Here is an 18,204-nt window from a genome sequence, read left to right as displayed (position 1 = left end):
AAATAGTAGTTATCTGAATTACTAATTGTTTTGATGTGGCCTTAAATTTCACACTTGAGGCAAATGCCTGACTTTCCACACCCTAACCCTGGCCCTGAGGCTCCCAAAGGCAATGCTGGAAGCGTCTTTTCCTGGAGAAACATTTTCTGCTGACCGTTAGGCGGCTGTAATGATAAGCTCTTAGCAGTGCCCAGGGACTGTAACGCTTGAGTGCATTGGCCCATAAAGACCTGGGAATTAAATATCTGACATTCCTAGGAAGTTAATAGGGTTACTTTAATTTCCTTGCTTTGAAGAGAAGGTATAGACACAAAACACCTGCATATAAACAATGTGGTCAAAGCTGGTCAGGGCTGTGGCGAATGGAAGACTTCATGCCCTACCCAAACACTGAAAATACATTACACAATAATAACACTGGACCTGCCAAACCAAACCATGAGTGTCCCATGCCTGGTGTACTTTCGCCACCCTGCACCGCTGCGTTTGTCTAGTAAGAATGTGGTGATGCAATTAGACAGACTCGCTTACTGCAAAACTCATGGTCTTGAAGGAACAGATCAACTAAGGCTTCTTGTAAACTGGAACTATTACTAAGAATTGTGGAAACTAAGTGCTCATTTATTAACTCACTCTGAGTACAAACTGATACTTAAACTCTAGATAAGACGAAAATGGATATTTAATTTTATACTTGGGAGTAAAAGTATCTGTCTCTCTTGGAATTTATTGTTAAGCATGGGAGGAAGAACTACATTTTTTAAAAAATTTCTCTTCCACCATGTTGAGAAAAAAGAAGCAGGGTGAAAATGAAGGAGGAACTTTTTGTCTACCCCCCTGCGTACTCCGTGCCATTCCTCCTTGAGTGAGTAAGCAGAGCAAAGGAAGATGGAGACCCTGGAGCCCTCATCACGCAGGTGCCATATGGAGTGGCAGCTCCTGAGACCCAGCTTCTATAGCAGCAAGATGCAGGAAGCTCCAACCGGGAGGGCACGTCAGCCTCTGCCTTAGCCTGGGAGGTCGCCAACAGTGCTCCGCAGAGCCGCCCTGGCCAACTTTCTGACCTCCTGCCAGCCTGGACCTATGAACCCTGCCTTTCTCTCCCTGACATAGCCCATCTTGTCCTCATAGACAATGCCTTCCAAACGGTGAACTGCTAAGGTGTGGGATTTTTGTACTGTTCAGTTTTGTACTCTGGATACCTGAGTGTCTGAAAATAACAGGTGGATACTACATAAATGCTTCAAGAATGCATGCATGAATGAACGAATCAATGAATGAATGGACTTCCATTCTTGCCTATCAGTCTCTACCTTCTTTTCCCTTCCTTTGGTTTTGCAGACGTCCAATGGGAGCCCCAAGGTGCAACTCCACCCCCTTGTCCAAGATGGAGGAGAAGCATTTCGCTGACAATCGGCACCCTCACATGTCTTACCCAGTGATGAACTTGGGGCAGCTGGGACCACATGAAACTCACAAGTTTTGATTCAGTCACTAGAGTTCAGCCCTAAGAGATTCCAGCCACAACAGCCTCCTCCTTGCCCTGCCTGCCCCACTCCTGACTTTGTCCAATGTATGTTAACATAGCTCCCTCTCTCCCCACATGTTGATCAGTTATTTTCAAGATTTAATCACAAACTGAAAATGCTAAGAGATTTTCATAAATGCCATAATGTCTACAGGAGGAAAAAATGATAATATATAGCTAAGGTGGGAAGTGGGGTCCAGGGATGCCAGTGACCCACTCCTCACCCCCAAACTCTGGATGAAAGTCTAAAAACGTGTTATATGCTAGGAACAGGATATGGGATGGAATCGCATCTTGAAATCATAGGTGTCTCTTTCAAATATAACACCTTATTTTACATTAGAACAGCATATGGTATGAAAGCAATTATACATCTTAATGAACACGAATCCTTTCCTATTAGCAAACTATGTTGAACAAATGTTTTCAAATATTTACTCTGGATATATTACTGTTATGCTACAGTGAGAGTGGGTGTTTAATGAAACAACAATTAGTATAGTTTTGTTGCCTGGAACACACTACATATATATATATATGTATGCATTTCAAGGTTTTCCTTTAACTTGGATGGAAAATAAAATATTTCTTTACTTTTATGCAAAACATAGTGTTTCAAGAAAAAATAGAGGTCAACTGTATTAAATATAAAATCTATTCTATTGATGTATAATATATATGTGTATATATTTTAACTGTAATGTTCAGTAGGCTTTGATAAGTGTATATGCCTAAATAACCCTTATCACAATCAAGATATAGAACATTTCCATCACCCCCCAAAGGTTTCCTTTTTTACAATGTCCAGTCCAACCCTACCCAAACTCCCTAGCAATCATTGATCCTTTTTTTAGCATTCTGTAAATGAACTGTCTTTTATAGATTATCATATAAACAGAATCATTTGTCTGGTTTCTTTCAAACAGCACCTTTTTGAGATTCATTCATGTTGTTTGATGTACCAATAGTGAGATTCATCCATGTTGTTTAATGTACCAATAGATCATGCTTTTCTATTGCTGAATATTATTCTATTGTATGGATACAGTCTGTTTATACACTAAACTGTTGTTGGATATTTGGACTGTCTCCAGTTTAAGGCTACTATAAATTAAATTGATATTAACACTTATGCACAAGTCTCTACGTTAACATATGTTTTTATTTCTCTTGGGTAAATTAGAGAGAAATTGCTGGATTATATAGTGAGGTATTTTCTAACTTTATAGCTTTAGCCATCTTAATGAATGTATAGAAGTATCTTATTGTGTTTTTTTTTATTTGCCTTTCACTGGTGATTAAAATCCTAGCAAGCTTTTCTGGGAAAAACTGACAAGTTGAATTTAAAATTTATTTGGAAAGGCAAAGGACCTAAAATAGGCAACACAATTTTGAAAAAGAACTAGCTTATACTATCAATTTTAAAATTTACTATAAAGCTGCAATGATCAAGACAGTATGGTATTGTTATATCTCAAAGGAAAGGAATAGAGAGTTTGAAAATAGACCACAGTTATTTGTTCAATTAGTTTTTGATAAAGAGCCAAGGTAATTCAACAGGGTAAAGATACTTGTTTCAATAAAAGGCACTAGGACAATGGATATCTGTGTGGAAAAAATAAACTTCAACTCCTACATCATATCATATACAAAATTTAACTCAAACTGGATCATAGACTTAAATGTAAAAGCTGCAACTATATAATGTTCTAAAAAGTATGGAGAAAATCTTGGTAATCCTGAGACACGCAGAGATTTCTACACAAAAATGATTTATAAAAGAAAAAATTGATGAAACGAATGTCATCAGATTCTGAGATATCTTGTCTTTGATAGTGTAAAAAAATGGATAAGCTACAGATTGAAAGAAAATATTTTATATATATTTTACATGTTTCTATGTATATGTGTATATATATATATACTCTTACCTTTGAATTGGAAGAATTCTTTGATATATTCTGGATATACATATATTAATCTGATAAAGGATTATATGCAAAATATATCAAAGAATTCTTCCATCTCAACAGTATCATCTTATATTACATTATAATTATATTATATTATATATTATATTATATTATATTATATTGTATTGTATTGTATTATATTACAATTATATTATACTATAATACAATATGCAAAAATATATATGACACATAAATACACTGGCCAAAAGCTTCTAACAGACATCTCACACAAAGAGTCAATAAAATAGTTCTCAGCATCAGTTTTTATTAGAGAATAAATAAATAAATAAGGAACATTGTCATGTTAGGTATATACATTGCTTGAAGATGAATCTCATTTTAGAAACTAACATATGAAAAATCTACATTTTAGGAATCTGGAAACATATAATATATTCCTGCCCATCTCTGAACTGTCCATTTTCCAGGTTATCATTGTTTTATTACTCAGAGAACCCCTGGTCCTATTCCCCATGAATCTTTTTCAAACATATCTGAGAGGACATTTCCCTTCATTCTCTATGTAGATTCAGAACAGCTACTGTTCCCTCCATTACTCAAGACTCCTCCAAATCTAATATTGGAGAATCTTTCAAACATCTCCAACCTAGTTTAGAGGTCATCTTCTAGGTTTATTATAACTAATTTATATCCAGTTAAAATGAAATTGCCTAGAAAATTTGAGTAATTTGAGAAATTTGAGTAAATTGAGAAAATTTGAGTAACGCCATCTGCAAAATGGTGCTTTCCTCAGTGGCTTTGGCATCCTGCTAGCTAAATTTTCCTCAACATAGATAAACCCCTACCTGAGGGCTTTCTCAAGCTGTGCAGAGTAATAGCAAGCTGAATCGTGCATCACTGAAAAAATTTCCAGGTCATTTGTAATTGGTTGGTCTTTATATTTTATCATAAGTTAAGGAAAAAAAAGGATAATTGGCTTTTCTGCTGATGATAAAATTTATAAATGCTGACCACTGAAAAAAGGAAAGAACATATTCTGATTGGATTGTCTAGGTTGAACAATTAAGAGAGTGAGCAGAGCATAAATCCAGAGTCCAAAAATATATATATTAATATTCTATACTTTTTCTTTTTTCATCTCTCACTGGCTCATTTAGCAAATGAAAATGGAATTTTTTAAAAAGATGAAACCTTCCTTCACATTTCTGTAAGGAGCTAAAAGAAGGAAACATCTATATGGAAATGCTGAAGCATCATTGTTATAAGTAGGGTTCTCTTTACTATTATTCCAGCTCCAGTTTAGCCTTTAGAAACAATCACATTACATTCTTCCTTCTTTCTTTGCCAGCAGTAGGCAGAGCTAAACTGGCAGTTGCTAAAGTTGGGTGAGAAAAACAGCTTTGCCCTTCTCCCACGATACTGACTGAAGCTTTGCTGACAATGGGAAAACATGTCTATTTCAGAGACATAAGCAGATAGGAAGTCCATGATTACACCAGGCAACATTCCTCTCCTGCAGACAACTACCCTCTCTGGGATTTGGTCATGTAACGCACTCCTGAGAAATAACATGAGGAAGAATTTATCAGAAGTTGGTGATAGATTGCCAGTGGGATGTAAAGGGTGAAAAAGAGAGAGAAATCTAGGGTGCCTATAGGGTTTTGAATCTGAGAATTTAGAAGGATGCTGTGGCAAGGAAGACAGAAATGTGTGATCATAGGGACATTTGACATTAGATAAACAACTTGGCTGTTTGCCTTTTTAAGCCCCATTTATTACCACTTAGACTGAATTGATTTCAGCATGGCAAATATTGACTCATCTTTCAAAAGCCCCAGCAAAAACGTCACCTCCATGGAGAAGCCTTTCAGACATTCCCCAGGCATTTAGTTGTCTCTCCAGGACCCAGAGTATTCAGTGTATACACTACTCATGCTGCTACATATCTCCCAGGCTGTAATTTGCTGCTCATTCATTTTCTATCTCTGACCAATGAAGGACATTAGTGTGGTGTAGAATAGAGGATTATAACAGAAATATACCCCAGAACTTGGCACAAAAGTGGTACTTAATTCATGCTCTTGTTTCTTTCTTTATCTTGGCAAGGCCATCCTTGCAGGCAGGGACTGAGTGCCTGGGGTCCCTGGCTCTTGGCACAATAAATGTTTCTTGAATTAATGAATTGGTCTACTATCTGGGTCCCTTAGGTGCATGAAATCACCTCTTCTTCCAGTCACTGTGCAGTCCTTATCTGTCCATCTTCACTACACTGTGAGCTACTCAAAGGCAGTGGACCATTAATACTCTGTAGCACAAGAACACTGCTGTCCATCAGCTCTTCACAGCTCTCTGTCTTCTGGCCATATGCTAGGATTGCTCTTCTTGTGACTGTGTGTGGGTCATGGGACTAGTTCTAGCCATGAGTTGTAAATAAAAGTGACTTAGTGGCAGAAGCAAGTATGTGCCCAGGTGAAACTCTCAAATTCTTTCTTTTTGTCTCTGCAACTGGTAGTACTCAAAATAGTAGTTGGCGGATTGCTTATGTTCCTGAGCGACCACCAGAGCAGAGCTCCCAGCCCCCACTCACAGTTGACGACATATTAAACAATTAAGAATATTTCAGTTCAAGTCATTGAGATTTGGATGATATTCATTATTACAGCCTAAACTCATCTATCCGGACTGATACAGGGAGCAATGGATAGACTGTCTAGCATTATATGCAATAAAAGGCAGTTATCAGGAGGCATGTTCAGTAAACCAATTTTACAGTATTTTAATATTTAAGAAGCATTTTAGAAGTATTCTATCACTAACATTACACAATCACATGTGGGGGCAGAAAGGGGGGTATTATACCCATTTTATAGGTGGGGCAACTAAAACTCGCAATTGCTATCCATGAAAACTTCAGCCCATCATGCAAACTTAGTCAGGAGTAGAACCCATCGTTTTGCATTCCAGATAGGTAACCTGTAACAAAACCACAAAGGAAATATTGGAAATATAAAATTCATATTAACAATGCCCCTACTTTTAAGAAGCCTACAATTTCACTGGGAATGAAAGGATATGAAGCGCTTGTAAAACAGCAATGAAAGGTTTGGTTTTGTTTAATATCTAAATTATAGGTATAAGTGAATGAGCTATAGAAGATCAAAAACAGGTGATATTAATTTGTAATAGAAGAGGTGGGCAGGAGTCTTCAAAAAAAGAAGTGATTTGAGATCAAGTACATAGCATTTCATTCGAAAGAACTTGCTCTGAATGAATCTAGACTTTGTGCATTATACCAAACAATTGCTTAATTCTTATGCATATTTAAAGACTCAGTTCAGACCCCCCACCTCTGAGAGTCTTTCCTGACTGCCCCCATCTGCTTTAGGGCTCCTCCTACCTGCATCTAGCCACTGACACTTAACCTCTGTGCTAGTACTCCGGTGTATTGCAGTCACTCATTTACCTAATTAATTGCCTGTTGCATGTTAAATTCAGTTGTTTATTGAACTCTAAGACACTGAAAGCGGGGACCAAGTGTTCTTTGCATAGTCAACTTCTACAACTGAGGCTGACGATTAAGCAGTCGTGAAATACTGTTTGTGTTTAACCTGAGAGTATGTTCCCCCCTCCGCCCCAATTCATGTGTTGAAATCTTACCTCCCAATGTGATGGTATTGGGAGATGGGGACTTTAAGACGTGCTTAGGTCATGAGGATGGAGGCCCCATAGATGGGATAGGAGCTTTTAGAAAAGAGGCCTCCACCACACAAGGACAGAGTGAGAAGTCAGCAGTCCACACCCCAGAAGAGGGTCTTCCACAGAACCTGACCGTGCTGGCACCTCAATCTTGGATTTTTTAGCTCCAGAACTGTGAGAAATAAATTGCCCTGTTCATAAGCCACCAGTCTATGGTATTCGTTATAGCAGATGAAACTAAGACAGTTTGGGAGTCGAAATTGCACTGTTTTTCAATGGCTCAGAGAAGATTGTGAAATCTGGAGAATTAGCTGATTCCAAAACATCTTGGTCAGTGCCTGTTATTTCTGCCCTCAAGGAGTTTACACAGAGATCAGCAGTGGGAAAATAAAGTCCTAATTTCTCCTGCTCCAGCAAATGCCAGAGTCCAAAAGAGATACCCACTGGGGCTCTGAGTTGAAAATGACAAACATGGCTGGTCTGACCACTCAGAGGGATTTTTATATTGCTTGGAGGTAGCCAAAGAAAAGGAACAAAAAGAGGCATATTTTCACACCAGAACAGAAAGCAGAAGGTACCTCCTGTAACACACCTACTGACTTAACTGCTCCCCAAAGCGCAGGGGCCATTAATATATTAATAGAGGCTTTCTGGCCTGTCACATGCTTGTGTGGGCTTAAAAGCTCTGTTCCCCAGGACCATTAGAAGGAGGACTGGGTCTGCTACAACATTTGCATCTGCCAGGCAGACCCCAGCTGCTTGCCCCTGGAAATGCTGGCCGCCTCCTGACCCATGGGGCAGAGGCCTCGCTCAGCTGCGGTTTGGAAAGAAGTTTGGAGGAGAGAATCTAGAATGTAGGGAAAAGAAGTGGAAGAGGAATACATAATACAAAGAAGGAACATTTAATAGGTAACAGTCTGTGCTTTGAGACTTATGAGCTTTGCCTTATTAAATCTTACCATGCAGTTCTCAAGTGAGTTCTGTGTCACTACCACCCTCGTCCTGAATTTCTTCATCCTGACCTGGAGCTAAAATACCTTCCAAAGGACTATAGCCGGTCAGGGTGAGAAACCAGAAAACCATATTCCAACTCGGGCTTTTAGACTAGAAAGGTTTGTCTTTAACCGTTGCACTATTTGGCTTCCAGTGGCTTTTTGCTGTTTCAGGCACAAGAATGTTGATGTTGGATGTCTGAAAAGAATTGGCCAAGAAAGAGGCTGGAGAGGAAGTGGAGATTTTGTCATGGTGAAAAGCATTTTATTTTATACCTGCCTGTTTTGCTCTGGAATTGCCTTAGTACCTCTGAGCATTTCATTATTCAGCCTTTTTTTGGTTAACAGAAGAGTGTACAAGGCTTTACGGAGTTCCTTGGCTTTTCCCTTTGAAATCTTCATGGACCATTAGCTGTGTCTTGCATGCTCACCTTCTCTATTAGGGAAGAGATCTTGGAAGAGGGAAATAAGCTGTGGCCAGTTCAGGTGGAGATGAGCAGCATGGTGGGTGCTTCCTTCGGGCTCCAGGAGGGGGAAGAAAATGCTCCCCCGGAGCCTGCCTGCATTCCCCAGATCTGGAAGCAACATAGTGCAAAACAGCACATTCTGGAAAGGGGATCCAACTACGTCATTTTTCTGCCAGTGTCTCCACTAGAGGAGTATCTACCAAGGCTCAAAAGAATAAAAAGTTGCCTCCATGGAAGGGCTGGGTGAAGTGTCAGCAAACAAGAATAAAGCATAACACGACCTCACATTTCTCAAAATAGCAGCTTCACATTGCAGCCTTTGGGCATCTGTCCACCTTTAGACCCACTCACCCAACTCCCTGCCCTGCTACCACCCATCGGTGCCTCCTCCCTCCTCAATCACAGGGGTAACATAGCAATCACACAGAAGCATATGATTTTAACCTTGGTTCACTAAAGCAGAAACAGGAAAAAAAGAAATATATAGCTTTCATTAATAGCTACTGACAAATAAATCCTGTTCTAGAGCAAAGTCTAGCTCTTTTAATTGCTGTTCTTTACAGAGTACCTATTAAATGCCAGGTACCGTAACAATCTTGTCAAATAAATATAATTCTCTTTAAGAGAGAAGGTGTGGATAAAATGAGAGTTCCTGTGGCCAGGATTCTCACCTGGCCGTGGTTGACTAGCTCATTGCACACCTGTGGGCAATACATGACTGTTGACTCTATAAAAAGAGCTCCTCCCAGTGCTCTGGGCACGGCATGGTGGCAGGGCTGCAAGGCTGCAGGAGAGCAGAGCAGAGGCTGGAGTGGTGGCAGCACCGAGGACAGAGGCCCAGAGGACGGCTGTGCAGGACAACTGTGCAGAGAGGCCCAGAGGACAGCTGTGTGGACAGAGGGGCCCAGAGGATGGCTGTGAGGACAGAGGGGCCCAGAAGATGGCTGTGCAGACAGAGGGGCCCAGAGGCAGAGACTGGCTTGCTGCATGCAGACTCATTCTGAGTGAACGGGATTTTAGTGACTGACCTGCCACCTAGAAATAAAGTTGGGTATAACCCTTTCACCCCAAGAACGTTTTGCTGTCATTTTCTTTGGTCATGCTGAATCCATAGCGAACTTGCCCAGGGCTGAAACCCATTGGCAAGACAGAAGAAAATTGAGGCTCAGAAAAATCAAATAATTTTAAGCCTTTTTTGGAAGAGCTGAGATGTGAACCCCTCTCTAGTTCCAAAGCCCAAGACCTCTTCATTTTCATGCCTCTCCTGCTGAAGGCAGTTTGAGCATTCCAACCCCTAATATCATTTAAAGAAAAATAAACAAAGAAATGTTTTTCAAGCAGAATATAGATATTCTCATTTTAAGCTTGGGGGACTAATGAATAGCCCCAGTTAAATTAATAAGTTAAAAATAAATTTAAAGCATAAATTAAATAAAATTCATAATAATCATTCATTGAAAGCTTACATAAATATCATGTTATCAGACTATAAATCATGTTAAATGTAGAATACCTATGGGAAGGAAGTAGGAAACTACATTTATGTCAACAACAACAACAAAAAAACCCAGCTAGATAATACTTAGAGATTCAATAAGCAGGCAATACAGAAAAAAAGCTTAGAAAAAATAGATTATTCATTAATACTGTTACTTTAGGCCCTAAAAATTGTCTTCCCTCCCCTAGGAATCCTTCCATTGATTATAATCTACAGTCCTATTATATGATAACAATATAACGTCTCTTTCTATTCACTGAGTATTATACATTGAGCAATGGTAACTAATATTTGTTAAGTACTTATTTTTTTCTAAGCTCTCATCTAAGTATTTTATATATATTGCCACATTTAATCTTCACAATGATATGAAGCAGACGTTATTTTTATTGCTGTTTAGAGATGAATGCACAACACAGAGAGGTTATATAACTTGCCCAAAGTCACTCAGCATGTGGCAGAAACAGAAACCACAGAAGTCAGTTTCCAGACCCCAGTCTCTGATCCATTTTCCTACGCTACTTCTCAACTAAGTTTCAGGCTCTGCAGTGGGCTACAAGGTGACAAAGGTGCATGCAGCACTCTCCCAAGTAGCTCACAGTCTCATAAGAAACATAGCCTGGGACCAGGCCTCTCAACTATGACTTCTGACCCAGGTGCTCCAAATAGCCACTGCTCTCTTAATAGCTCAGTGAAGCCAGGCCCCAGAGCCCCAGAAAAAGTAAGTTCACTCCCCAATAAGAAGCTAACATGGAGTTGCTACTGAATTAATTGTGTAAGAGATGTCAGGTACGTACAAGTGAGCACTGAATTATTTTACACCATTCTCCTATAACACACTTTCTAAAGCAGAAAAGGAAAAATTGACATGAGGTCTACAAACAAGCTGTGATTTTTATCTGAGAGACCATTTGGCTCACTTGCCCTGATATGCTGAAAAGGCAGTTCTGCCTGGCCCTATAAAAATAGAGCTTTCCCCTCAGTTCTGTAAGGAGGGGGTAGGGCTCCTGTTTAAAGTACTGAGATAAGAGAAGCAGAGATGAGAAACAGCACAGCAGCCTAAACGGGGCTGGTGCAGGGCCAGGAGCATAGTTCCTGTCTCTCATTGCTATCTATTTTTTTTTTTCCTTTTGTGAAAGTTAACTTTTCTTGCAAAGGCTTTAAAACCTGAAACGATATTATATAATCATCCCAGCTAGCCAGAGGTTTGATAGTCTTCCTGGCAACCTTAGTTAATGGGTCACTAATTTCTCCCCAAGAGTTAAATGAGTACAACCCTTCAATTTCCCATCTCCAAGGCCTGAGATGGAGCTGAACATAAGCACCACCATTGCCCGTCAACTCCCTATGCCCCACTGTGTCAGACTCTGAGAACATATATCAGGGTTAGGGGTCAAAAGAGGGCTGGGTGAGCTAAGTGAAACAGAACCTGGAATGTTACCTCTTCTTTCACAAAAGGCCTCCATCTCACAAAATCAGCACATTTACACTTTAATGCAGTCTCACTACCAAACTGGTAATAACCTCATCATCTGCTGCTCATTTAAGTTTAAATATTTATCTGCAAACTGTACCTGAAACCTGTCCCTACATATCATTAGCATCTGTTTTATTATCCTCTGGGATCCCTGCTGTGTCTCATTTTCAGTAAAATGTAGTTAATCCTAGATACTTCATCAGATTATTGTGACAACTTCACAAAATAATGTATATGAAAATGTTAAAGAAATAGATGCCTGGGTTTGATCAGTCTCTTGCAAAAATGGCTCCAGTTCTTGACCCCTCCTTGTGTCCATGTCCTATTTAATATGACTTCGGAGCTCTTCTCTTTAAGAGGTGGAGTCTGTTTCCCATTCTGGGCATCTGGACTGGCCTTGGGTTTGCCTTGGCCAACAAAACATGGCAGAAGAGCTGGCATATCTTGTCAGCTTTTGCTTTCTTAATCACTCTGCTGTGTTTGGCATGAATAAGCCTAGGCTTGCATGCTAGAGGGATGTAGAAGAAATATGGAGGAGAACTGAGGCTGTCCCAAACAGGACAATAGAAAGCCACCAGCCAGCCAGCCAGCCCTCAACACGTGAGGGATTACAGCCAATTTGAGCAAAACCAAAGCCCAGATTACCCACATACTCAAGTGAAGCCAGTTAAACCAGAAGCACCCATAGACTTCTGAGCAACACTAAATGGTTGCTGTTTCAAGCATTAAGTTTTGGGGTGATTTGTTATGAAGCAAGAGCTTGCTGATGTATTAAGCCTTACCTTGATGCTCTCAATCAGAAGACCCAGGGGTAGAGCCTAGCCTTCTACAACTTTATAATATCCAAACCCCAAACCTGGGATGTTGGTTAAAAAATGCACATTTCTCAGACCAATCTCAGGAATGAATCAGAAATTAGAGGTAAGAGAACCTGGTATTTTCATGTTTAACAAGCTCTTCAAGTGATTTTTTTTTTTGTTATAGAATGGTTTTTAATATGTTTTTTTTTTTTGAGAGGGCATCTCTCATATTTATTGATCAAATGGTTGTTAACAACAATAAAATTCTGCATAGGGGAGTCAATGCACAATCATTACTCCATCTCAAGCCTAATTCTCGTCAGTCTCCAATCTTCTGAAGCATAACGAACAAGTTCTTACATGGTGAACAAATTCTTACATAGTGAATAAGTTCTTACATGGTGAACAGTACAAGGGCAGTCATCACAGAAACTTTTGGTTTTGATTACGCATTATGAACTATAAACAATCAGGTCAAATATGAATATTCATTTGATTTTTATACTTGATTTATATGTGGATCCCACATTTCTCCCTTTATTATTATTATTATTTTTATTTTTAATAAAATGCTGAAGTGGAAGGTAGATGCAAGATAAAGGTAGAAAACATAGTTTAGTTTAGTGTTGTAAGAGACAGGTGATTCTTAATTACTGGTAAGAATCAATGTTCTAAGGCAGCCCTTTTCAAACTTGAAAGTATATCCCACACTTAGGGTGCATCCATCTCTCTCTAGCCAGGATTGTAGAACTTAGAATTTCAACCTTCAAAAGACAGTCCCTTCTGATTTTATTAGGAAGGAAAGACTTTACTTAAACTCACAAACATACCTTTACATATAAAAATTCATGAATTAGATTTTAGCAAGATTGCATGGTAAGGTGCAAGATTCTCTTTGATGGTTCAAATGATCCACTCTTCTGGAAGCCTTGTAGCTCAGCTGACATCATTTATCTTGAGCCTGGCTTTACGCTGATATTGATTTAAAACGGAGGGAGTCATGGGAGCCAGAAGTCTGGACAGATCCTTCTGAAATTGCTAACACATTAAATTCTCCCCACAGGGTTGGGTGATTTAGCAGTTGGATATTTTGCACATATTTTTTTGAAATATGCACTTATTTGGTAAGTATTTTTCACAGCACAGGTGCTTAACATCAAGCTTACTGTCGATAACTGATTGGAGCACGCATCTGATGACAAATCTTTGAAGAAAGAGCCATGCTGTCACAGCCTTGAGTGATTTTAGTCTGGGGTGACAGTGGTCCAACTTTACAGACGGCATCATGAATAGATGCCTTGGTTAAAGTATCAACACTCTCGCCAAAGGAATGTGTCCATGTGATGCGTGGGCCTTACCATCCCCTATGCTTATTACATGAAATCCAAATGAATATACTTCCTCGACATAAGCAAGGATAGGAGGAGAAAGGACATGGCACAAAAGCTGATGACTGAAATTTTTGCCGACTCATTGGCTGTTAACTAAGCACTTTTAAAGCTATCGTTTTAATTACTCAATCAAGCACAGTCTGAAACAGCTCTTCTTCTACTGCACTGGTTCTTTCCTGCTGAGTCCTGATTGTGAAACAGGAACTTAAAGATGAAAACGCTCATAATGGCCTTATTTGTGATGATTATGATAACATCCCACCAACAAATACAAAACTCTTCTTGAGCACTCACTGTGTTCAAGGGACTGGCTAAGGTCCCCATTAGTTTATCTAATTTAATTCTTACAATTGCCTTGTAAGGTAGGAGCTGTTATCTGCATTTTATACATGAAAAAACTAAAGTTCAGAGAAGTTAAATATTCTCCATAAGGTTCCTCAACAAATAATAAACGCTGCAGAGTCAGGATTGGATTTTTGGTTGATGGACTCATTACTGACCACTAGCTTGTATTGGAATAAGTAGCAGGCAAGGTACCGTAATGGCGCTCGACTGGAATCTGTGTGCAGTGAGTGGGTAGAAGCTTAGAGATATTTCCAAACCCTCTGATTGTATTTTATGGGTGGCAAAACAAAATCCCCAAAAGATGAAGTAATTTGTTGTAGGACATTGTGCAAGTTTCTGGCAGAGATTGAATTAGGATCCATGATTTCCTAGGAAATATACTTATAGTCCCACATTTCATAAAAATTTGTAAATCTTAAATTATTATCCATAAAACTCAAGTTCAGGGAATGAGTTTCATGTTCCAACACATAACACATGTGCAAAATGATTAGCTCAGTGCCTGGTCCTTAAAAAATAGTATCTCCCTGAGCATTTTCACTAGATGCTTTCTCACTTTATTAATTATTCAGAAGTATAAAAAATATACTTGATCTCTACCCAAAACACCCTCCTAAAACCCTCTCTCTACTAGGCTTCTCCTAATTATGTTCTACCTCTGAAAAGATTACTTTCAGTCTTAAGGCGTCTTTTCTTTCACCTGTCCCTTAATGCTAATGTATTTGGATTTTGCCCTCAGGTCTCGTCTTTTCCCAGTCTGTACGTCCTCCCTAGGCAATCTCCTCTTTATTGCTTCATCTACTTTCTGTGCACCGGTGAGTTCAAAAACTATCTTGAGGTCAGCTCTCTCTCCTTAGCTAAGTCTTGTAATTTAAACTGCCTACTACACACCTAGATGGCAATCTCTCTGAGGGTTAGGGACAATATGATTCACTGTTGAATATTTGAGGGGATAGGTGGTGGTGGTAGATATTTGGTTGGGACAATACAAGTCTCAACCCAGTTGTTTGAAATGGGTCACTTGTCCTCTTTGACATTTTTCAGCAAAGTGGACTAATTCAAATCTACTGAGATGTCCAGTGGGTTAGCCTGCCCTTTTTGCAGGTAGAGTCCAGAACTCATCATTTGAAAGATTTTAAAGCCTCTATTTTAGGATATAAAAATCTTTTCTTCTTTCATTTTTCCTAGGCACAACTATATATTTATGTAATATGTGGAGGTGTGTGTGTATTTATATACACATATATAAATGTATACCTTTATACACACATATACACTTACATACATATACATATACATATATATATATACACATACATATGCATATTTCCCCCTCCCTTTCTCTTAGCATGGTTGAAGGTATTGGGTTGGGGATGGGGGCAGAGGCCACAATACTCACATAATTATTTATAGTGTGAAAATATTCATCTGACCACTAACATATTCTCCGAGAGTGAAATATTCTTCAAAGTGTTCATGGACTGTGCCATGCTGCCATGAAATCATCCTAATGTGCCCAGAATCATCCCAATCCCCAGGTATTCATATGCTTTCCGTGGGTCTTCCTACTGGGGCATGACACTGAATGCAACGTCAGGTTTCTGTCCACTGGTCTTCCACAGACACAGAGCCATCCAGAAGCCAAGTCCCTTGAGCAATTATCCAGCAGAAGGGAAAAGCAGGCAGAATGAGCTTTCCTGGTGAGGCCCTGAGTAAACACCCACCACTGTGGCGAGGCCTTAGTGCACAGGGATGCAAGTGTCCACTTTCAGGTGGTATTTAGCTTGTAGATTTAGTTTTATATTTTATGAGGATATTATTTCTGAGTCAGATTTTCATTTTCACTCTGTGGCAGTGCATATTTCAAAATTCAATTCTGTATAGGCACAAAAATACATTACCTTTGTTTTACCAAATATCCATATCCTCTGGATGTGGAGAAACATGCAAAGGAGGGAGACAATTTTTATTTCTGCTTCCCACCTCAATTTATCAACCAACCATCTCACCCTAAAATAGAATTGTCTTAATATTAGCATTATTTCAAATTCCCCTGAACATGGATCATTGCCTATACAATTGAGTGGTTAATTAGCACTATTATTTTATAAAATTCAGGAAACTACATGTATGAATTCTACAATTAAAGACCTCCACGATTTAGCAATTGTTATATGTATATAATTAAAACTTATCTCTTCATCAGGTTTTCACTTTTTACATGTACAATTTTATGTTAATTTTAAAAGCTTGAAATCAGTGCAGCACAGCAGAAAAGTATGAGTCACACAGTGTTTGGATCTTAAACTTCTTTTGCATATTCAGTAGTTGGGTAACCTTGGCCAAGCTGCTTTCCATTTTTCAACTTTCGTTTTCTTGTCTATAAATTGGCAATAACAATGCCTACGTCTCAGGTTGTTTCTAGGATTAAATTAAACACCTCCTAGATATTAGTACAGAGTCCCTGACCTCCTCCAGGACATGGAAGAAAGGGTGAAGTAAATCTTCATCCTGTTGAGCATGGCTGGTTGGATGTTAGGGGCAGGCATTGACTGCAGAGGGAGAGAGATGGCCTTTGTGCCCGTGCAGCAGGATCTCTGCTAGTAATAGGAATGGGCATTTGCTTTACCTTTGATTCCTAGGTGCGAGCAGTGTAATCTCTGAAGCTCTCCCAGGTGCCGCCATCTCTGACCTTGCAGTTCCCCACGCCTCACTGATCCCAGTAGATGACTAATTTTCACGAACTGTTTGGTACAACAGCGCAAAAGCCCTCTTTACTTTTCCCCATCTTCCACTCCAGGAGGGAAAGGTGATGCAGACAAAACCGATGTGTAAGAAACTTTCCAAAACAGTAAGGTTGTTTTGTTGCGAAGGAATTTTGTTAACATGGATACACGGAAAACAAACATGCTTTTAGACTGTAGTAAGAAAAGAGGGAACAACAGTTTCAGCTGGAGCTGTAAATTCATAATTGAAAAGCTGTCCTGCAGAGACGGAGGCTTTCAGAACCCAGCTCTGAGCTTCCAACTTCTTTCAGGTTTTGCTCTTATCAAATAGACGTGGAGGGTGATTTACATGGTAGCAGAACAAAAGAAGTATAAACAGTTCAGCTGCCGCTTAGCTCATCTTTCCACCTCGCTCACAGGGCACAAAAGCAGGAGATTCTTCAAAGAGTTAGAAAAACCAGAGAAGGAAAATCTGCAAAGGAAAATCTTCAAAAAGGAATTTGGTACAGAGCCCATCTACAAAGCTGATAGTCCATGGTTTAAAATGTGCTCATAGCACAAGGCATTTTATTCTGGAAGAAGTGGGCTATAGAGAAGGTAGCAAATGATGCATCTACCCTGACTAATTGGAGCTGATGACTCGATATCCTGAAGTAAAACAGAAAAGATAAAAAGATGGGAAAGGTAAGGCCATATTAATTTACTGGAGGGGCTCTGGGGGAGGACAGAAGGGGCCCAATTCTTTTTCTTACAGTAGCACTTGTACTCTCATTGAGCCTTGAGACTAAGGAGCAGACAAACCAGAAAAGGGATTTCTCATCCCACCCTATTCAGCATTAATGGCATAAAATCCCATTAGTGCACCCCAGGGGTTCATTTCAAAACAGACAATGGCCTCTGCCTGCCATGCATAATCATCCAGCAATAGAGAAATCACACAATCAAAAATTCAGCAGAGGAAAAAAAAAAAATTTAGCAGAGGACCATGAAAGGCAGCTATGTGAGGCCATGCCCACTCCTCCTTGTGTGTGGAGGAGAGGAATCCCTTTAAGGCCAGCAAGGTAGCTTTGAGCTTCCTAGTCACAGCTGCAGTCTCATGGTGAGGTCAGGAAAGTTATCCTACACTCTTTTGAAAGAGAAAATAAGAGGAAGTAGTCTTATTATACTTTTTTTTAAATAAGTAGGTGAAAATAACTTGACCCACCCCCAGACATTCCTATGTTCCCTACTGACCTTTTCAAGGGAAACTCTCCCATATTCCTTTTTCTTATGATCAAGCCCAGGATGACTGTCCTTTGTCCCTGTCTTCAGCCTGTACTCCTCAGCTCTAGATCTGCTTTTCCAATAATT

The sequence above is a fragment of the Manis javanica genome, chromosome 3 (genome assembly GCF_040802235.1).
Source record: "Manis javanica isolate MJ-LG chromosome 3, MJ_LKY, whole genome shotgun sequence".
In the NCBI taxonomy this organism is placed as follows: Eukaryota; Metazoa; Chordata; class Mammalia; order Pholidota; family Manidae; genus Manis; species Manis javanica.
The sequence above is the reverse complement of the archived record's forward strand: the minus strand, read 5'-3'. Positions refer to the sequence as shown.